Raw genomic sequence first — 22132 nt, 5'->3', positions numbered from 1 at the left:
GTAAATTCAGTTGTGTGATCTTGAGTAGAAAATTCCTTTCCAGACTCCAGGGTCAATCAGTTTGCATCTTGAAGACAGAATTTGATGACATTTAATACTGGAGATCTTGATTGAAAGGTTGGGAAAGGTTACTGAATCAGCTGACATTTACTGTGTACCCACGGAGAGTGTGACACTAGTATTTAGTAAGTACATGGCATTTATGGATCTGAAACCCTCCTCAAAAGTGAAACTTACCCCTGTAGAAAGGGTGACCTTATCCATTAGTGGAAGAAGCTCATAACTTCTATCTACTCACGACTCCAAGTCTAGTAAACCTTTTAACCTTTACTTGTTCTTGGGTCAGAGGGAGTGGTGACATCCAGTCATTGATAAAGAAATGAGCTGGGAATATAGGGAATAATATGTTAGAAGATGAGACCTAATTAAATATAGGTAACTCCAGACTAACTAGTACAGTGCTAGAAATCTTATGGATGCTCAGTTAATATTTGTTGCTGAGGCCATTCAGGCATCCTTGCTTTTGCAAAATCTCTTTGCAAACAGCACATTTGAGCTTGTCTGGGCTCTGAAGTTCATCTCATAATATTTTCTCTGCACAAAAGAAAACACATTCTTAGGTGTTTTGAGACTGTTTGTTGTTGTAAACTCCTAATTATTTTTTTACATTTATAGTCCCCCTATAACTTAACATTCTCAAAAATCTAGTTATTCTCCCTTGTTTTTTAAAAAATATTATTGTGGTAAAATATATATCACATTAAATTTATCATTTTAACCATCTTAAGTGTACAGTTCAGTGGCCTTAAGTACATTCACAGTGTTGTGTCGCTTTTTTTTCTAGCTGAACAGAATTCCTAATGTGCCTGTGACAAAGATGGATGAAGTATTAGCTAAGAAATAGTCGCAGTCGGCTTAAAGGACAGACATCTCTTAATCACAGAATACTTATTAGGGGACACAAATATATACAACATATGAATTGAGTAGATCCCGGATACCATCCCAAAGAGTCAGGAAAGCTCCGTAGCTGTTGTGTAATATGCAGCATGAGATCTTTATTGGAATAGGATTATCTTGTGTCAGGCCAACAAAAACTTGGCATTGATGCATAATTAATGAACTGGGAAATGGATTAATGAGATTTCTCTCTAATTATTGTTTCCCTAATATTTAGCATGAAAGCAAAGCTGCATTAATTAGTAGAATGGGTGGTGTGTGTGTGTGTGTGTGTGTGTGTGTGATTGTGTCTGGGTGTTGTGTGTCTGTCCATGGGTGTCCATACTTCATTTGCTGTATTTTCCTTTGTTTGTTCTTACCCTCCTTCCTTATTTCCACCCCCTCATCACTCTTGTTCTTCTCAGGACTGCCATTTTGTTTTTGTATGCGGGTGAAGGGAAAGGACTGACAGCTTGAATGATTCCATTTTTAGATGGATGTTTGAGTATATATGAATTAATCAATAGTCCATAATCTAGGTAGTGAAAGCCCCTCCTTTTTTTTAGAGCAAAGAGAACATTATGTTCTGTGTGTGCAGCTTAACTACCATTAATGTTAATTAAATCATGCAGGCAAAACCCTTTTCTTGAGTTGATAACATGCTCTAGTATACATCATTGTCAATTATACATCAACTCTTAATCATCTTGGGAAGCAGGAGGTAAATCCCCCTGCCGAGCCAAAGCACCTCATGTAGGGATTATTGGCCAGCACTAGGATCTGAACTTAAAATCTTAATTCTTTCTTTTCCATCAAACTTATTCTACTATTGTTAATTAAGTCAAATATTCCTCTAGGAAGTAAGCAAATGCATGCCTGTGTGTGCGCGCTTGTGTATGTGTTTGTATATGTGATGGGGAAGAGGTGAAGATAAAGGAATGGTGAAGGCTAAGAGGCAGAATATTTTTGCATTCATATTTGAAGGCTACAAAAATGTGTAGCTCATTTTTCCAAAATCTTGAGTTTAAACATGTCTTTGCAGGTAGAAGATCTTCCATGTGGTGTGTTAATTCTGATGGGTTTGTTTCTGGACATGAAATAGCCACTGTTGGAAGATTTACATCCTATGTGGCTAAATATTTCCTCATCCAACAGATATTCATGAAATCTATCATGATGATGATGATGATGCCGTCAAGTTCTCTGTCCAGTGGGAAATATTGACACCTAAACAGGTATTTAAAAATGTATGAGCGAGAGCCTTCAATTTGCTAGAGCTTACCTTCCAGCTAGGGAGAGATGAAAGGTAAGGCTGAAGGGCTCGGGAGAGGCCACACCATGGGAAGCCCTGTGCTCCATGTTGTCCTAGCAGGATAAGAACTGCTGTCACCAACAAGGGTCTGAAATGCTGAAGTGGAGTCCTCATTCCCGGGAACAGTTAATGCGAGCCTTCTTCCACCCCCGGTTCTTGCCAGGGCATTGAGTCTTCTGCTAGCACCTTCTGCATCTGCCAGCAGACTGGAGATGAGCTGGGGGGGTTAGACCTGGACCCACCCTGTGGCACGCTTCACGTCTCCCTGTGGTGATCACATGCCCATATTTATGCCCGAATTCCCAAGTCAACAATTCCATACTGTCCTCTTCCACTCTTAGTAGTGTCCTGATTTGGACAAGAAATCATATGATCACCCTAATTTCTCCTACATTCCATTGGTCGGAATTCAATCACATAGTCACACCTCACCTCAAAGGAGGCAGGGAGATCTATGTGACGGGAAGGAAAAGGCAATGGATTTTGGTGAATGTGAGGCACTCCTTGCCGCAAATGTGAAGGGGGTGAAGACTGGTCCTCCATACCCATTGCCTTTGAACCACTACCACTTAAATTCTGATATTCCTTTGAAATCTTCTGGCGTATTTTAAAAATTCCTTTGAATTTTGAATCCTGCTCTGTCATATATTTGTGTTTTTCTTAATATAAAAATACTGTGCTTTCTTTCTTCAAACATCTTCACAAATAAATAATGTTCTAGGAATATTTGCTGTGGTTAGTTGTCATTCATTGACTCCTGGAAGAACTGTATGAATAGCCAGTTTGAGACACATACCACTGAATGGTCTTAGGCAGAAGAGTGACCTGGCCAGGTTTCCATTGAAAAAGCCCACTCTGACAGCTGTGTGGAGTGTAGATTCCAGGAGACAGAGAGCAGGGAGTCCAATTCAGACTCGTCTAGTTATTTGAGGGAAAGACGACAAAAGATCTGATCAGTGCTGGTAGCAATGTTAGGAGATTAAATCGGTAGGGATAAACCAAAAACTAAACTACTGATAAACTGGACTATGTAAAAATTAAATGCTTCAGCAAACACATCATAAAATTAAGTTTAAAAGGCAAGGACAAACTGGAAAAAAAATGGGTGTCACATTTATGAATGATGAAAGGGTTGGTTTCCCTAATATACAAAGACATCTATGACTCCATAAGAGAAAGTATTCTAATAGAAAAATGGAGGGTGCCTGGGTGGCTCAGTTGGTTAAACATCCCAGGATCCAGTCCCGCATCAGGCTCTCCGCTCAGCAGGGCATCTGCTTCTCCCTCTGACCTCTCCCGTCTCATGCTCTCTCTCACTTTCTCTTTCTCAAATAAATAAAGTCTTTAAAAAAAAAAAAGGAAAAATGAAAAATAAATCACATACACATACACAAAAGAAACAGGGACACAGCAATTTGTCAAAGAATACAAATGGTCTGCAAAATGTTAAAACCTCACCGAAGTTCAAAAAATAGAAATGAAAAGATGAGAGCTATTTTTTATTATCAGATTAGTAAAGAAGGTCTCATAATAGCACACATGTGTGCACAAGGTGTTAGCATTAGGGCTGTCAATAACAGTCAAAATTGAAAAAAATAATAATTTCCTTCAATGGAAAAGTTGTTAAATTATGACATATCCCCTCAACGGAATATTATGCAACCACTAACCATGATTGTATGCATCTATATTAATTGAAATAGACACCATGACCCACTACTAAGTGAAAAAAAAGATTATCAAACTCGCTGTATAACATGCCTCACTTTCTGTAAAATAGTCCGTACACGTGTGCAGGAATGTGCATGTGAGTATACAGCGATATCGGTAAGCCTTTTTGACAAAATATCAAAACTGTCTATTTCTAGATAAGTAGATGTGGAGGTGATTTTTACTTTTTCTCTCTATCTTTCTATATTGTTTTGAAATTTGAAAACAAACATGTATCGTCTGTCATTTTTAAGTAAATAAAACCTTATTATTGGGGAAAAATAAAACAGCAGGTCTTTTTATCCATCGAAGTAAAAAAGGAGGAGAACTTGGTGATTGGTTGTGTTTGGAAAGTGAAAGAGAAGGGTTGGTCAAGGATGACTTCCAGTTCTTTCCTCCTTGCAATTCTCTGGCTCTGTTTGAAGGGCAACCCTCCATTGCTTGCCCCATTGTCGTTCCTTACACTTTGCAACTTCTCATCTCCCATTCTGCCCCTCCCAACGCTGGTCCCGCTGTTGAGTCCTCTGCAGGCTCTGGCTGATTTTAGAATGCTCTGTTCATCTACCTTCTTAACTGTGTGGCAGAAGATTAGAGATGAGGGATGCCGTTGGAAATGACCGACCCAAATACTGTAAGTTGGCCTGGCTTCCTTGGTTGCCAACATGCTCTGATGGTCCCAGTCTGGCATCAGGGAAGATGGATGTGTGAACTACCAAGTTTAAGAGGGGCCCGGGACCTGCTGGCTCTGTCTCATGGTGTTCAAAGTAGTAGGAAGGCCCATCGAGAGGGTAAGGATGGCCAGGGGTTTGCCACATTTCATGAGGGGCAGAGAAGCTCATTTTCACCTGGACACTCCACTCAGAGTAGGAGCAGGAGGTTGAGCAGTGGAAGCAAAGGCCAATGCTGGTTAACAACTTAAGAGGAATTGCCAACACATTCTTTTTTCAGGATTGCAGTTTTGCCTTACAAACAATGTTTTTTTAAAGCCAGGTTATGGGAGCACCTGGATAGCTCAGTCGGTTGAGCGTCTGCCTTCAGCTCAGGTCATGATCTTGGGGTCCTGGGATCGAGCCCCACATCGGGGTCCCTGCTCAGTGGGAAGCCTGCTTCTCCCTCTCCCTCTGCCATTCCCTTGGCTTGTGGGCTCTGTCCCTCTGTCTCTCAAATAAATAAATAAAATCTTAAAAAAAAATAAATCCAGGTTATGCAGACACAAGAGTGAATGCTGGCTGTATAAGGGCAAATGTTAAATTTAAGAGCTCTTTACTGGTCAAGAAACATGAACGATTCAACTTCTTGAATCTTATTCTCTTTGCCATTTGAGGCTGACTCATCCCAGCCTTCAAGGGCCGGGGCATTTCTTAGTATGCATTGAACTCATGCCAAACTATTGTTTCACACTGTTATTGTCTAAAAGACAACGTGTACTAGAAACGTGAAACAGGAAATGTCCATCTGAACTTATTACGGTAGAAGAAATTTTCCAGAGTCCATATGCTGATGTAATTATTTTCAGATTTTTTTTTTTTTAAAAAGCATTTAGTGACTAGATCTTTGGAACAATTGTATTCGCTGTCATGGGCAGAGCGTCTAGCTTATTATCTGTCTTGTAGAAGAATAGAGCCCTGAAATTGCCACAATAGTGTTTTACAATTTTTTTGAATTAGGTTTTAAGGATTTTTATTTGCTTAGTTGTGTGTGTGTGTGTGTGTGTGTGAAGCGCATATGTATTTGAATGTCTTAATCTCTTATTTTCTTTGGAGGGTCCTTAATTTATTTTACACTGAATTTTTTCTCCATCTTCAAAGTGTGTGGCACATGCCCTATTCCCTTCTGTTCCAGTACTATATTTTGTACAGTTTCCTGTAAATAGCAGTAGATATGGGCTGGTTGGTTCAGTGTTCTTGCAGTATTTACAATGGACATTTCTCAGCATAACTAATCTCTTTTTAAAATTTTGGTCCCATTCTCATCAGCACCAATCCAGTCCTTTGAAATGAATTGAAATGCTGTACTCTTTGAAGGGATAGGATTAAAGCTTTAACTGGGTCTAGGGATGAGGTGAGGGAGAAAAAGCCCCCACAAATCCGGTAGTTTTTTTCTCCTGAGCAGTGAAGAGCAATGAGCTGTACTCTAGAAAAGAAAGGAAACAGTAATTATGAGCCTTTTCCCTACATTGTACACTGTCTTCGGTTTAGAGCAAAGTAGAAGCCGACCAGTTTTTTAGTTCTGTAGCACATTTAAGTAAGGATTGGATTTATAAGCATCAAGAAGCAGAGGTCTTCATTCAGGTATGACTGTGTCTCTTCTTTCTCTCTTTCACTTAATTTAAGTAGCTTCATATTGTTTTATATTTGTTTGAGTCCATGATCTTTTTTTATCCTATATCCTATGTACCAGACAAACTCCATTTCGTCCCATATTTTCAGTTCTTTTTCTGCAGTTTTACAGAATCCCAGAAATCCTTTTCTCCAGCTAAGATGCTATCATTAGTACCATTAATTCTAATGTCAGTTTGAACTTCTTTATTCCAGCACACTCTGCAGCGTGAAATCTTAAGAGTATGAATGAATGACTGGTGTTCAGCCAAGCTTTGCCTATGTCTTTCCACGACCAAAACAATTAGGTGAAGAGGGAAAAATTCAATTGGCTATTGTTTTATCTGCCTGGTCCCAAGCAGCCTATATGAATATTTTGGGAAATTTTTTGTACACTGACGGTTGCGTTTTCATTATGTAGCTATAGCAAAAAGGTTTCAGTGTGAAAGTTTCATTTTTTAAGAAATAGCCATTTCAGAAACAAATGAGGTCAATGGGCTTCTTGTTTTAGGAAGAGGGGGTAGTGGGGACTTTGGAGTAAGAGGAAGTCCTATGTCAGAGGGCTCTGTGCACACTTTCCTGAAATACCTCAGCTATGTGTAAATGTAATCTGTTATTTTAACTATTCATAATAGTTGCATTTTTGTCCTTTCTCGCATTAAATTATAAAATCGATAACATAAATATGGTGGATCTTTATTTTTCAAGGATTCCTTCCCCACCTCCCCCAGTTTCTAACAGGTTGCAACCTTTCAAAGACCTCAGAAGCTACCAGCTTATTGTTAAATAAACAAATTTTGGGAGACTACTGACCATTAGTCAGAGGGAAGGTCCTGAGTCATCCAAGTGTTCTCCAGCTGGCAAAGAAGTATGTAAAAGCTCCTGGCCAGATCTGTACATGCTGGAGCATCCGGGTAAGTTGGGGAAACACATTCATGGTACCCAGCGAAGAAATGAAGTGGTAAACACAATGCAGTGCACTTCTGTGCTTCAGGTTGAAGCTTCATATTCAAAGGATATAAGAACTTAATTTTTCCAGGGGAGGTGGTTGGGGGATCGGGTAACTGAGTGATGGGCATTAAAGAGGTCACGTGATGGAATGAGCACTGGGTGTTACATGCAACTGATGAATCACTGACCTCTACCTCTGAAACTAATAATAAACTTTATGTTAATTAATTGAATTTAAATAAAATAAAATTAAAAAAATTTTTTTCTTCTCCTCCTCCAGCTTGTGTCTTTCAATTTTGTATTGAAATGTTCCCTGGATTCATAAAATACTTAAGGACTACATAAAGAAGAAAGACTCAGGAATCAAAGGAAAGTCACCTAACACAACTTCTTTGGGGTGTATTCAGGAAAGCAGACTCCCTCAAAAGCCCAGGGTTAAATTCATCAGCACTGCTTTCTCAGCATGTTTTGATTTCCTACTGAATGCAGTGAGTGCAGGAACCTTGGGCAGCAAACATTTAAGGATTTCGTCTGGGCAGGCACTGATCTTAAAGTTCTGACCTCCAACAGTGTCAGGCAGGTTGCCTTGGTAAATTGTAAAGTGAACCTTTGAAGATAAAACTGCAACTTAAATGTTCACATATTTACCAATTGCTTGAATATTTTCAGAGAAAAAATGAATGCTACTTATTTTTCAGAATAGGGTGTGATGACTATACCAAAATTCACAAAATGTGAAAGAGTAAAGGAAAACTGTCAGGTGATGACCGATTCTTTTTATTCCAGAGATATAGGTAAGAAATATGAATAGATAGATAGATAGATAGATAGATAGATGATAGATAGATAGATAGATAGATAGATAAATAGATAGATATGGAAGGCTACAGAAGAAATTAGAAACTGTGGTTGCCTTTGAGGAAAAGAATTGAGGGCCTAGCAGCCAGAGATATTTTGCACAGTTTATAATACTGTAATACTTTAATTTCTTTCCTTGTACATATATAGCTTTTTTAAAAGAATGAGAAGTGCTTTACAAATGCAAATATTTTCACTGTGAAGTCTTTATTTCCATAATACTAAAAGTAAATGCCTGGTCAATAGATTCTGTGCTGTAGCCATGATATCCCTTGATTTTGTTTACCTGGTAACACTAGCTCGTGTCTGTAAACTCTTTAAAACTCCCCAAATTATTTCACCTATATTACCTAATTTGTAAGATCACTTTATTATTTATTATTATTTATTACTTAGCTCTTCTCATTTTCTTCTCTTAATATGTGATTATCACATTGAATTGCAGTGGTTTGGTTCCCTTGTACCACACACAAAAACCACAATGCTGTTTTCTTCAGTAGTTGCTAATGAAGGTCTATTTGACACTTTAATACTTTCTTCCCTAAGTATTGGACCAAGCTGTAACAGAATTATAAAGCTCGGGCTATCAGAACAGAGACCATCAGAACACTGAGGTGTGTATCTTGAGAGCCATATGGCATTTCATTGGGATTCTGTTTGATGTTACTTTTGTCTTATCCCACTGGGCCCACCTTAGAGTGTTCAATAGCTGACTCTAAGGGTAAATTAAAATACTAGTCAAAATTAAATGGCAGGTGTGGAAAGGGAGGGGGCCTATAGGACATTATGAAATTTGTCCCTCCCAAAACCTTTCTCTGCAGAGGGCTAAGTACCACTGCTTTTCATGCAAACAGATGGCCAGGTAACGAAAAAGCTTTTCTTTTTCCTTGTACTTGCTATACTAGGTTTGTAGACATACCTCAGTCCTCCTTTTTCATTAATGTTCATAGGGCTGAATTTCTTTCCAAGTTATTTGGTTTAGCAATATTGCTGCAATTGGTTCATCCAGCCATTTTATATTGAAAGGGGCTACATAGATGGTGACCTTCTGTGAGCTGGCTGTTGGCTGAACTGATGAACAGCCCTGTTTGGTTCTTCCTCTCATGCCTGCCAGAGATTAAGAATACCTTGACCAATTTGGAGGTAGACCCTTGTCTACCATTCTGCATTCCTTCTTCTGTTAAAAAAGACGTAATAGGTTCAGAATGGAGTCACTTGTGCTAAGCCCATGTCCCCAAACCAAGACTTAATACCTATCTTAATTACAGTTTCAACCTCTCCCAGGAATGGAAATTTAGGGCCAGTCAATCTGGAATTACCTGGTCAGCAGTAGTGAGGTCATCTGTCTGATTGAACTCTGCCTTCCCCCAAGGAAGGTGACCTTGCCTGAAACAATCCACTCTTTGCTAGAAACTTTCTTGTCCTGCCTCCTTCTGCCTATAAATATCTTCCATTTTGTACAGCTCCTCAGAGCTCCTTTTTTTTTTTTTTAATTATTTATTTATTTGAGAGAGAAAGCATGGGAGGAGAGGCAAGAGAAACTCAAGCAGATTCCGCATGAGCGTGAAGCCCGATGAGGGGTGTGATTGCACATCCCTAAGATCAGGACTTGAGCCGAAACCAAGAGTCCATCACTCAACCAACTGAGCCACCCAGGCACCCCATCAGAGCTCCTTTTTTTCTTTTCTTTTTTTTTTTTTTAAGATTTTTATTTATTTATTTGAGAGAGAGAGAGGATAAGCAGGCTCCCCGCTGAGCAGGGAGCCAGATGTGGGGCTCCATCCCAGGACCCTGAGATCATGACCTGAGGCAAAGTCAGACCCTTAACCAACTGAGCCACCCAGGTGCCCCTCAGAGTTCCTTATTTGCTAGATGGTATGTTACCTCATTCATGAATTGTTGAACAAAACCAATAAGATCTTTAAAATTTATTTGGTTGAATTTTGTTTTTAAACATTTCCAAACTAGTTTTTAACCTCAGGAAAGAATCCCTCTTATGTGGCTATTTAATATTTAATTAGCTACATAGTGTGACTGTGTAATAGTTGAAGGCCATGTTGCACAGTGTTTGAGGATGAAGGCTTGGAGTCAAACTGACTTAAATTCAAATTTCAGTTGTGCCACTTGCCACACATGGGACCTTGAGAAAGTTAACCTTTTTAATCATCACTTTTCTCATTGGTGAACTACATTTTGTTGGAAGGAATAATTCTTTTTTAATGTATAAAGTCCTTGCACAGGGCCTATAATACAAGGGGCATTCAGTAACAATTCAATTCTTGTTATAATTACTAAAACTTTTTTTATAGTTGTCAGCCACAAAAATATGGCAAGTGCATGGGAACTGACTACTCTCTCCCGCTCCTCCCCCTGCCCTTGCCCTTGCCCCCGAACCCACTCTACTCCAGCCAAGCGCTCTTCCACCCACACTGCACTTGCTCAGCCCACCCACCACATTCGCATTGCTACATGCAGTGAGTTTTCAATCCTCATCTCAGGTGAGCGATCCGCAGCATCTGAAAGAGTTCACCTTGCATTCCCCTGACTTCTCTGCTCAGGGCTCAGCTCCCCGGCCCCTTCTCCATCCATAATCACTCCCCTGATGACCTCATTCAGCCTCAGAGCTTGAATATCATGGATATGCTGCTGACTTCCCAAATATGTCCAGTCCACACCTCCCGCCTGAACACCAGACTTGTATATTCAACTGCCTGCTTGACCTCTATCTGGCTGTCTTAAATGCCACCTTAAACTTGGAATGTCTACAACTGAACTCTGGGTGCCTTGGGGGCTCAGTCGTTAAGTGCGTCTGCCTTTGGCTCAGGTCATATCTCAGGCTCCTGGGATCGAGCCCCTCCTCCATTGGGCTCCTTGCTCAGCGGGGAGCCTGCTTATCCTCTCCCTCTCCCCCTGCCTCTCTCTAGCTCTCTCTCTCTCAAATAAATACATCAAATCCTTAAAAAAAAAACAACTAACGCATATTTATATCTTGTGAAGTAAAATCTGCAAACAAATCCTTGACATCTTTGATATCAATAACAAAACAAAAAAGGGGCACCTGGGTGGCTCAGTCAGTTAAGCATCTGCCTTCGGCTCAGGTCATCGGGCTCCCTGTTCAGTGGGGAGCCTGCTTCTCCCTCTCCCTCTCGCTCTGCCACTCTCTTGCGTTCTCTCTCTCTCTCTCTCAAATAAATAAATAAATAAATAAATAAACAAACAAATAAATAAATAAAATCTTTAAACAAAAACCAAAACCCTCCCTGGTCTTTCCACACATCTGTTTCTCTCACAGCCTTCCCCATTTCAGTAAATGACAACTTCATGATTTAGTTGCTCACCTAAAAGCTTTGCAGTCATCCTTGACTCCTCTCCTCCTTTCTCACACCCATATGCAAACCATCAAGAGATCCTACTGACCCCACCTTCAACATCTATCTAAAATTAACAACTTATCAGGACCGTCTCCCTTTGTCTCTCTGGCCTCCCTGACGTTTCACCTTGATTATTGTTGGAGATTCTTAACCAGTCTTCTTGCTTCTACAGTTGCACCTCCAGACTATTCTCAAAAGTAGCCAACGTGAGACGATAATGTAATCCACATCCTGTCACTCTTCTCCTCAAAACTCTCCCATGGCTTCCGACCTCACATGGAGTACAAACCACACAGGCCTGGCACAACCCAGCAGGATCTCCTATACCCTCTGCATTGTCCTCTCTGCTCCAGCCACACCGCCCTCCTTGCTTTTCTTTGAACATGCTGGACACACTCTCACATCAGGGTTTTTGTACTTGTTTCCCTCCCAGAATGCTCCACATGGATATCCACATATCAGTCTCTCATCTCCTTCAAGTCTTTGTTCAAATGCACGTTGTCGGTGTGGTTCTTCTGACCAACCGAGTTAAATTTACAGTCTCCCTTTGCTTTGTACCTTTGGTCCCTTCTTGCTTTAGTTTTCTTCATAGTACTTCCACCATCTGGTTTCTTATATATTTTACTTGTTCCTTTTATTTATTTTCTCTCTTCTCCACATAAATGTAGTCCATAATATTGGGGATTGTTGTATGATTTGTTCACTCCTGTGTCCCTGTGCAGTGCCCGACTTTCGGCAGGTACTACTATATAAAGACTAAATCATTACTTACTAAATACTCATTTGAGGGAATGCATGAATGCATTGCAGAAAATGCATTTCCTCCCGCATATGGTATGAAGCATATGGTGCAAGGAGCCAGGAATCTGAATTCTGATTTTGACTGGGCCTCCTAGAAACTGGGTCTCCCATATAGTTCCACCTCTGAGCCTTCTTCTCCTAATCTTTAAAACCTATCTTGCAGGACTATTACAGTCTTCAAAAACAAAGCTCTTTCAGGGAGTGCAGTCCCATGTTTGCATGAAGAAGGAATTTAATGTCTCCCTTTACACGTCCCCCCTCCCCCATATACTCACAATCCAGGGTTGATATCAACCTTACCTTAGGAAAATTTGGTTCCATTCGGAACAAATTTTTTTTTTTTTTTTTATAATTGTCACTGAAATAAAGTCCCAATTAGGTGAACATCTTACCTAAGAGATGGGAGGCAGTAAAGAGACTATAACAGAATTTAGGGTCCACCATCTTTTAGTGTGTAAGCAAATAAAATGGGAAATAGGCATCACATGCCTTCTTTCCGTCCTTGCCCACAGATTCGAGTTGAGGTAAGGAACAAGAAATGAAACAGACTTTGCATTTTTTATGTTTAGCCAAGCTCCTTTAGTTTGCATAGTCATAATTCAAATGACCATCTTTGAGGTTTTAATATTTGGTGCCTTCGCTTTGTTCCAACTAGGAAAAATGAATAGCCTTGTTTTGAATTTTGTATTTGTAAATACACTGCAGTGTAGAAACCAAGGAATGCCCTGAAGCTTTTAAATGTTTTAAAGGTACATCTATTAAGCTGTTTTATGGGTTTCTATGATTTTTTAAAAACACTTTTTGCATCCAATAAGCTGATTAGACAATACAATAAAACCATATTGCTCAAATTTTCCTGATTTTATTTTCTAACAATTACCCTCAGGATTTCTCTTATGTGCTGGTCAATTTGAATAGATTCTCAACAGATACTTTTGATTGATTAATGTATAACTAATCTGATCAGGTCCTCGATTTGCATTGTTTAGTAAAGCCCACCTTGAAAAACAGTGCAAATAATTTGTGCAAGTAAGATTGGAAAAAAAGGAATGTTAAAAATACTGTAGAAAATAAACTTTAGAAATGACTCTTCACACACGAATATTTCACACATTGAGATATTCTAAGCTCATGTGAAGAGGATTCTAGTTCTGGATCTGCTTTCCATATACTTCAGTTCCAAGGGGCCTGTTTAACAAAAGCTTTTGATTGGCCTGGATCACGTTGCTTTGTACATCTCTTTTGAGCTCGGGCTTTTGTCCTGTTTGCCCCTCCTGCCCTTTTACCATCCAGTTTGTAATCCTGATAAAGCTTCCTAGTACTTGTGCTCTTACCCCAAGTTTGTGTGTCTCACTCCTGCTCTATATAGTGTGTGTGTATATATATATATATCATATATATGTGTGTGTCCTATATATGTAATATATGATACATGTCATATGTTTGTCCTATATGTCATTTATATATACATATGTGTGTATATATCATATATATGTGTCATATATGTAATATATGATACACGTCATATATGTGTCATATATGTCGTTTACATATACACGTGTGTGTATTGTGTATATATCATATATGTGTGTCGTATATGTAATATATGATACATGTCATATATGTGTGTCATATATGCCATTTATATATACGTATGTGTGTATGTGTGTGTGTATATATATATAAAATTCTCTCTCTCATATATATATGAGAGACAGAGAGAGAGAATTTTTTCCAACAAGGAGCTCTTAAAGTTTCCAGGCATGAAAGTGAGATGATCAACTGTATGGTGAGGTAGGAGAGAGCTTGGCTAGGGCCAAAGAGACCCATTGAACAGTAAGAAAGTATAAAAACCTTGAACTATGGCCTAGACACACAAGGAATAGTTGGGTGTTTAAATGAAGACATTGCTATTTAATATGTTGTTTGCAATATTTTTCATTCTATCAGTAGGAGAATTGAATAGACCAGACAATAATGTTTTTCATTGTCAACTTTGTAACACAACAATAGAGGGTATCTGACAGTTTGTAACACAATAAATAATAAAGTAAGAAAACTCAAAAGCAGTCTCTCAGAGTTCATTATCAGGCAATAATCTCTTCCTCAACTTCTCTCACTACTCTCTGGAACAATAATACAATAGATCTTTTTATTTCATTGGTACTTATGAGCCAATTTATACATTCTCTCCACCAGCGCATCTGCCTCCTGCCAGCCTGGGTTGGGTACCATACCTACACATTCCCATAGTACTCTGTTCTTCCCTTTATTCTAGAACATATGATGCCATCTTGCGGGTCCACAGTCCTTTATCTGCAGTTCTGAAAACCAAAAGTTTATTTTCTGATTAATGCCAAGTCTTATTTGGCAGCAAGATCTGACCTGAACTAACATGAAGCTATTTATAATGTTATGTTTTACTGCAGAAATGTCGTATTTGTTTATGGGAGGCTGCCCTAGGCTCTATCAAGGGTGTTATGTATTAAATGCTATATATATACTTTTACCCTTCTAAAACCCCACAAAGAACATTGCTTCTGAAACACCTGTGGCCCAAGGGCTTTGGACAAAGACCAGTGGAGCCCCTCTGGTGCCTGCTTGCTAGTCTGTGTCCCCACCAGAGGGGGAGGCCTCCAGTCAGCCTTGGGTCCTTGTACTTGCCCAGGGCCTAGAGTGACCCAACAAATATAAATAAGCCAGTGAACATTTGCTTTCAAGTTAACATATTTAAATGTATCGACTTTCCTCTGTTCTTATTTTTCAAATATTGCTACTTTGAGAAAGAAGAGTGAGTGCTGGGGTGCCTCGTTGGTAGATTGTGGACTCTTGATCTCAGGGCTGTGAGTTTGAGCCCCATGTTGGGCATAGAGGTTACTTAAAAAAAAAAAAGGGCAAACAATCTTTTTTTAAAAATTTCTTTTTTTAACTGAAAACACAAATATTTGGCCAGGTTGAAAAATCCACATGAGAACCAAGAATAATATCATGTTTCCTGGTTTTTAGATTTGTGTTTTCTTACCTAGATAAGACTAATATTATAAATGCCAGATAAATCGAAGGCCAAAAGAAACAACTTTAAAATGCTATTGAAATCTTACTAGCTAGTGTAATGGTTAGCACTCTGGACTCTGAAATCTTACTAGCTAAAAAGCGGAAAAAATTATCATAATGAAGACGAGTATATAGTGAAAGGGGCACTCTCAAACGATGCAAGTAGAAGTATGAATTGTTAGAGTGTGTCCAGAAAGTCCTTTACAGTAGAATCAAGAAAGTTAGAGTTTATGTCTGCCGTAGATTAATAGGAGAATATTTAGCACATATTACCTAAGAAACATTTATGTTCTTGAGGCATATCAGTTTGGTTATTTCTTTAGGAGATTTCAGCAGAGCAGTTACTTTCTCTGAAAGCAGCCAATATTTTTAGTTCTGTAAGGCCTTCTATGTTAATATTTTTATATGGAAAGTTCTTAAAGCTTTCTTTTGTTCAAACACCCCTTTTAAACGTTATAGCTCCTACTCCATCTTGTTTAAATATGTTGTATAAGTGTATGACAAGGCAGTTTAAAAATTTCTCATACGGAGTACGTTTTGTTGGTTTTGGGTTATAATTCTATTCCTATATTACAAGGCATCATAATTTTTGAAGACCCTACCAAAACAGTGTCGATTATGCATAACAACCTGCATATTGTTTTAAATAAAGTTCATATAAAACACAAAAGCTACTGTATGTAGATGAAATATAAAGAATTTGAATATGGAAATTAGTGACTTCCACAACCATTGGAAGGGTTAGGAGGTTAAAGATCAGGGAAGCTATGCCAATAATCTCAGTTTGCATTGCCAAGGTGACTGGCTCCAAGAACTTTCTTGAGAGCCTCTATTTCTCCCAATCTCCAGGAAGCTCTACCAGCTATATAAACTTATAGCACTAAAACAGGTGATTCTCAAGCAGCTACCACTAGCCATCTCAGTTGTCTATGGACAATCCCAAAGAGGGATTTGCTGGAACTGATCCAGAAGCTGCTGTGAACCTCATGTCTACTGTCAGCCCACACATCTATCTGTCATTGCCCTCCTTGAATAATAGCTTTGGCTCCTTCCCTTTCCAATGTCACGTAAGTGCTTGTTCCTGGCCGACACTGACCTCGAACCATCTGGGGAGGAGGATTCTGGGAACTCTTGTTCTATTTTTCCTCTGAGATGCATGGATCATAAATGGGAAAGTAGGAATGCCAAGTTGACAACAGACAATCATGTTTGTTTCAGCGTCGATGACAACTAGATGATATTTTTCTTTGCTGATTTTCCATTCGATTAGTATTCTTTCAGCCCAACTCACTATGTTATTAGTAGACTGAGATCCAGAAATCTCTCAGCAAGCAAGTAAGGCAGAAGTACAACTGAATTCATCCTTGATATACCATACTGTTCATTAAAAATTATTGCTAGTTGGTTCTTCATTTCAAAATGTCTGATGCAGGGACTCCTGGGTGGCTCAGTCATTAAGCGTCTGCTTTCAGCTCAGGTCATGGTCCCAGGGTCCTGGGATCGAGCCCCGCATCGGGCTTCCTGCTCGGGGGGAAGCCTGCTTTTCCCTCTCCCACTCCCCCTGCTTGTGTTCCCTCTCTCGCTGTGTCTCTCTCTGTCAAATAAACAAAATCTTTAAAAAAATAAAATAAAATAAAATAAAAATAAAAAAAATCAAAATGTCTGATGCATATGAAGCTGACGTAACACATTTAATATCCCCATTACCCTTTTCGTGTAAGACCAAATACAATTAAGGAAACAAGGTTTTCACTGGTATATATTTTCTAGAAGGAATTTTATACCTAGCACTTATATTTGGGAAAAATCTCTAATGGTCTTCATCAACTATAGAAACGATAAAATTTTGGCAAGATTTTAATTTAAATTTGTAGCCTCCACGTACTCAAACTAAAATTAGTCATATACTTAAAAAAATTTATAAATGTATTTTGAATATTGATGTTTCTCTAATTTTTTCAACTTCTTTTTCTTTATACCTGCTTTATTTGGCCTTAAAGATAACTTATGTATATTGTGCATGACTTTGTAGCTTTTTCTATATTTTGAGGAAATTTTGAAGGAATAAAATTTTGCTTTATAAAACATCCTGTCAAGATATAAATAACACCAAAGAGGACATTTTCATAAAACATTCATGGCCTAAATTGAATAAAATAACAAAAATTTTATTAAAGTTAGAATGCCAGTACACAAGTACTATTATAAATGTTATAATTATTATTATCTATTATTCTGCTTTGCATTATAATTCAAAATTTTATAAATATTTGTTGGCTTGATGGGGATATAATATTCCTCTTTGTGTCATCTAATTCACCCTCTCCTGATATTCAATTTATTGAATATGATGTCCTTTTACTTCATCTGATACATTTTCATCAGATGTTAATTTATTTAACTATTTTTATCTAGTTATAAGTTATCATAATTATGTAGAAAAACAACAGTTTACACAATCATCCTAAAGATACATTTATACTTCAAATGACACTGAAATAGGCATTAATCAGCAAAGCAGTCCAGGAAAATTAATCTAGCAGGACTGAATAAAATGAGTTAGAAGGAAATAGGCTTAAGGCAGAGATACAGTGGCTGTAACTCTATTGTCATTATCTAAACAGGAGTCAATGAGGTCTTCAACTAGGGGGGAGATTGAAGAAATGGAAAGAAGGAGGGAGATGTAACAAGGAGGGAGAATTGAGAGGTTTTGGTAACTGGCTGAATGTGAGAAGGAAGAGAAACTATCAAAGATTATTCTTAGATATTTTTACATGGAAGATAATATGGGTGTGAGAGAAAGAGATGCTGAGGTGATAATGGCGAGTATAGCCAAGGCCAAGGGCAGCCTTTTGGGGAATACTTACCCATGAAGACTATGTAAGATGGTGATTGGAAAGGAAGGAGAATGGAAAGATTGAAGAGAAGGAAAGGAACAGTCTCACAAAGCCATAGGCAAGAATTTAAAAGGGGTAGTGGGCAGTAATAGTCAATGCTGCAGAAAAGGCTGGATTTTGGAATTAGGAAATCTCCTGTGACCTTTAAGAACATGGGCTTCCATAGAGGAGTAAGAACAGAAACTAAATGTGAGAGGATTTAAAGAATGAGTCAAGGGTAAGGACATATGACAGAGTATTCTTTCAATGAGAATATATAATCAAGTCACGAGGAGACATGGAAGAACCCTACACGCATATTTTAAGTGAAAGAGGCCAATGTGAAAGACTACATACTGTATGATTCCAGCTGTATGACATTCTGGAAAAGGCAAAAGTATAGAGACAGAAAGAAGATCAGTGGTTGCTGAGGGTTAGAAGGGAGGCGGGGATAAATAGATGGAGCACAGAGGATTTTTAGGGCAGTGAAACCATCCTGTATGATACCATAATAGTGGATACATGTCATTATTGTACACTTGTCAAACCCATAAATCATACAACACCAGAATGATCATAACGGGGGCACCTGGGTGGCTCAGTCTTTAAGCATCTGCCTTCGGCTCAGGTCATGATCCCAGGGTCCTGGGATCGAGCCCCGCATTGGGCTCCCTGTTCGGTGGGAAGCCTGCTTCTCCCTCTCCCACCCCTGCTGCTTGTGTTCCTTCTCTCGCTGTGTCTCTCTCTGTCAAATAAATAAAAACTTAAAGAAAAAAAAAGAATGATCATAATGTAAATTGTGGATTTGGGTGATAATGATGTGTCAGTGTACGTTCATCCATTATAACAAATGCCCTAGTGTGATGCAGATGTTGATAGTGAGAGAGTTCTGTGAATATGTGGGGGAATATGGCAATGCTCTGTACCTTCTGCTCAATTTTGCCGTGAATCTAAAACCGCTCTAAAAAATAAAGTCTATTTACAAAAAAGAATATATAACCATTTTTCATTAATATAAACTTCTGGAGTATATTCGTGTATATATCAATTTTACTGTATTATTTGATAGCCCTTACAAATTTCAACAAAATAAAAACTTATTTTGGGGCCCAATGAAATAAGTAGAGTATGATGATGTCGTCCAGTTTAACATATGATAGATATGTCGAATTAGTTACGTTTAAGAATAACAGGGTGGTGCAGAATTTTATACTGTTATGAATGAGTAAAGAATTATTAGATCTGTCTGTAAATGCTAATTGCACATCCCACTTATTTATTGCAGTGTTAACAAACGACCCCAAAGCTTAGTAGCTTAAAATAATTTATTATTTCATTTCATGGCTCTCGGGGCTAACAGACAAAGCTGGGCACTTCTCAGTTGGGGTCAGCTGAGGTAGGAATCATCTGAAAGCTTCTTTGAAACTCAAGTGTCTTGCTCCTGGGCTGGGATATCTACAGGAACTGGGGACTGAGGGGGCATTTCTCTCTCTTCTATGTGGCCACTCTACATTTCTGACTTTGGCTTCATACAGCATGACAACTTAAAGAGCAAGCATTCCAAGAGATTCAAGGAGAGACTTCAAGACCTGGGAGTTAGTGTTGGAAGTCATGCATCAATTTCACTGTATTCTCTTAGGCAAAAATGTTACAAACCAGCCCAGATTCAAGGGAGTAGACACAGGGATGGAAGAAATTGATGGTAGCCATCCTGGAAACAAGCTACAATTTATCTGGAGGATAAACACACACAATATGGAGAGATAAACATATATATTCCTATAAAAAATTAAAAATAATGACAACAAATATTCAAGTATAAAATAATATGTGAAGGTAAGGCCTTAATAATTAAGGTGAGAAGTAAGATGAACTCCTAGAGGTCTCTAATCAAAGACATCAAATTATTTTAGCAAGGTTTCTCAGGGGGTTAAGGACATAATAACTACACTGACCTTTGATATGCCTAATTAAGCAAGTCATTCCAAACTATCTGGTCACCAGCTAATTAAACCTGAATAACTCTGGACTTCTCAGTTCAAGAGCTAAGTTCCAGAATATTTTTGGCCAAGGTATCATCTATCATATTTGCAAGGCTGCCTCTGTTTTTCCAGTCTGTCTTGGAGTCCTTGGGTCTCTAAAACCCTCTTCCCTTCCACATGAGTGGTACACTGGCAAATCTATGTTGTTCTGATTTTGTAGTTAATTAATTATTATTTCAGTGAGCTTAAAACCTTTTCATCCTGAGCAGCCAGAAAATATCTTGTTTTCCTTTATTCCCTTTACTTTAGTTAATTTCCTTTTCTTGTAGATTTCTTCTTTCATTCCATGTGGGTAAGACTTCCTATGTCTTTTATAGTGTACACCCATTCCTTGAAATGACATTTGTAAATAAGGTTAACATGTAAGTTGTTACTTTAATTTGATAAAACGTAAAACCTCTACCTTACAACATACTTTGAATGCCTTAAAAACTTTGCCTTTGCTGCACACACAGGCAGAATGGAGTGATATTTTAAGATTTCCTGCAACTAGAAAGGTATGGAAAGTTTGACTGATTTATATTGTGTTCTGACTTCCTGAGGCAGTTTTCCTAATGCTATCCCATTTTACTCAGACCATGAAACAAAGCTTGTTGTGTTGTTGTTGTTTTTTTTAATCAAAATTCAGTCTAGAGCTGTGGATTTCAGTTTTGTTCTTTGTCTCTTAAGCTTAATTTTTGTGGAATTTTATAGGAGTAGCAATTTTATTTTATAAAATTTCTGTTGAGGGGATGATTCTGGAAGCACCTGAGAAAAAGAATTCCCAGTTTAATTTTCAAAATTACCTTTAAAAATAAATAACTTGACTATTTAATGTACATTTGTTGTTCTATAATTGCAGTTATTACCTGTACCACAAAATTTAAGATTTTATTATCTATTATCTAATTACTTTGTGTATGACAGTCACATCTTGTGCAACAACAGTGTTTGTTTGTTCTTTGGAGCAGGAATCATATTTTACAGTTATTTTGTATCCCTAAAAACTTTACTGCAGTGTTAGATGTGTATGTGTAAAATCTCCCTTGATAAATCTGTGTTTATGTGATATTCTTTCAATTTAATTCTTATAATTTGAGTCTTACTTGCCTTCATTAACCACACTTTATAGAAACATTACAGATTTTCCTGGCCTAGTTTAGTCTTTTTTTTTTTTTTTTAAGATTTATTTATTTATTTTAGAGAGAGAAAGAACAAGTGTGAGGAAAGGTAGGAGCAGAGGGTGAGGGAGAGAGAATCCTCAAGCAGACACCCTACTGAGTGCGGAGCTCATGTGGGGCTCGATCTCATGACCCGAGATCATGAGCCGAAACCAAGAGTCAGAGGCTTAACCGACAGAACCACCCAGGCGCCCCCCTAGCTTAGTCTTAAATAACATTATCAGTCATTTGTACATAGGTCTTTCTCATTTGAATCGTTCCCCTAAGAACAGAGATGGGAAATTTTAATCTTTTGAAAAATTTCTCTCTCTGACATCTGTTTCTTTCCGTGGCTCTTTATTCATCTACCGTGGAAGTTAAGCATACAGCTCTCAAACTGGACTGTGTGGGTTCAAATTTCAGTCGTGCCATTTACTAGCTTCAAGTGTTCACAGCAAAACCTTCAGTGCCTCAGTTTCCTCAGTTTCAAAAGGCAGCTTGCAATAGTAATAACTACCTAATAGGGTTGTTGTGAGGATTAAATGAGTTTGCTCATGAAAACAAATAGAAGAATTCTGCAGTAATTGAGCAATAAATGTTAGCTGCTGTTATTGTGGCATTGTTTATTTAGATTTAATAGTTTTTATTCTTTGCTAATTGTATCGTCTTCTTAATGATTTTACTAAACTCCTACTGAAGCAATCACATTTTGAAAACTAAGCAGATTGCTTTCACCAACCAACTTGTTTCTAAGCTGCTTC

General features: G+C 38.2%; 1 long non-coding RNA gene across 1 annotated transcript; it reads left to right on the top strand.

Annotated features, from left to right (window-relative positions):
• The first annotated feature begins 2018 nt into the window (after positions 1-2018).
• LOC144381760 (uncharacterized) lies at positions 2019-7987 on the top strand. The gene is made up of 3 exons (XR_013447545.1): positions 2019-2174; positions 7011-7193; positions 7511-7987. It is a non-coding gene; the product is annotated as an uncharacterized LOC144381760 (long non-coding RNA).
• Positions 7988-22132: the final 14145 nt, after the last annotated feature.

The sequence above is a fragment of the Halichoerus grypus genome, chromosome 5 (genome assembly GCF_964656455.1).
Source record: "Halichoerus grypus chromosome 5, mHalGry1.hap1.1, whole genome shotgun sequence".
NCBI classification, from domain to species: Eukaryota; Metazoa; Chordata; class Mammalia; order Carnivora; family Phocidae; genus Halichoerus; species Halichoerus grypus.
This window is presented reverse-complemented; position numbering and strand designations above follow the sequence as displayed.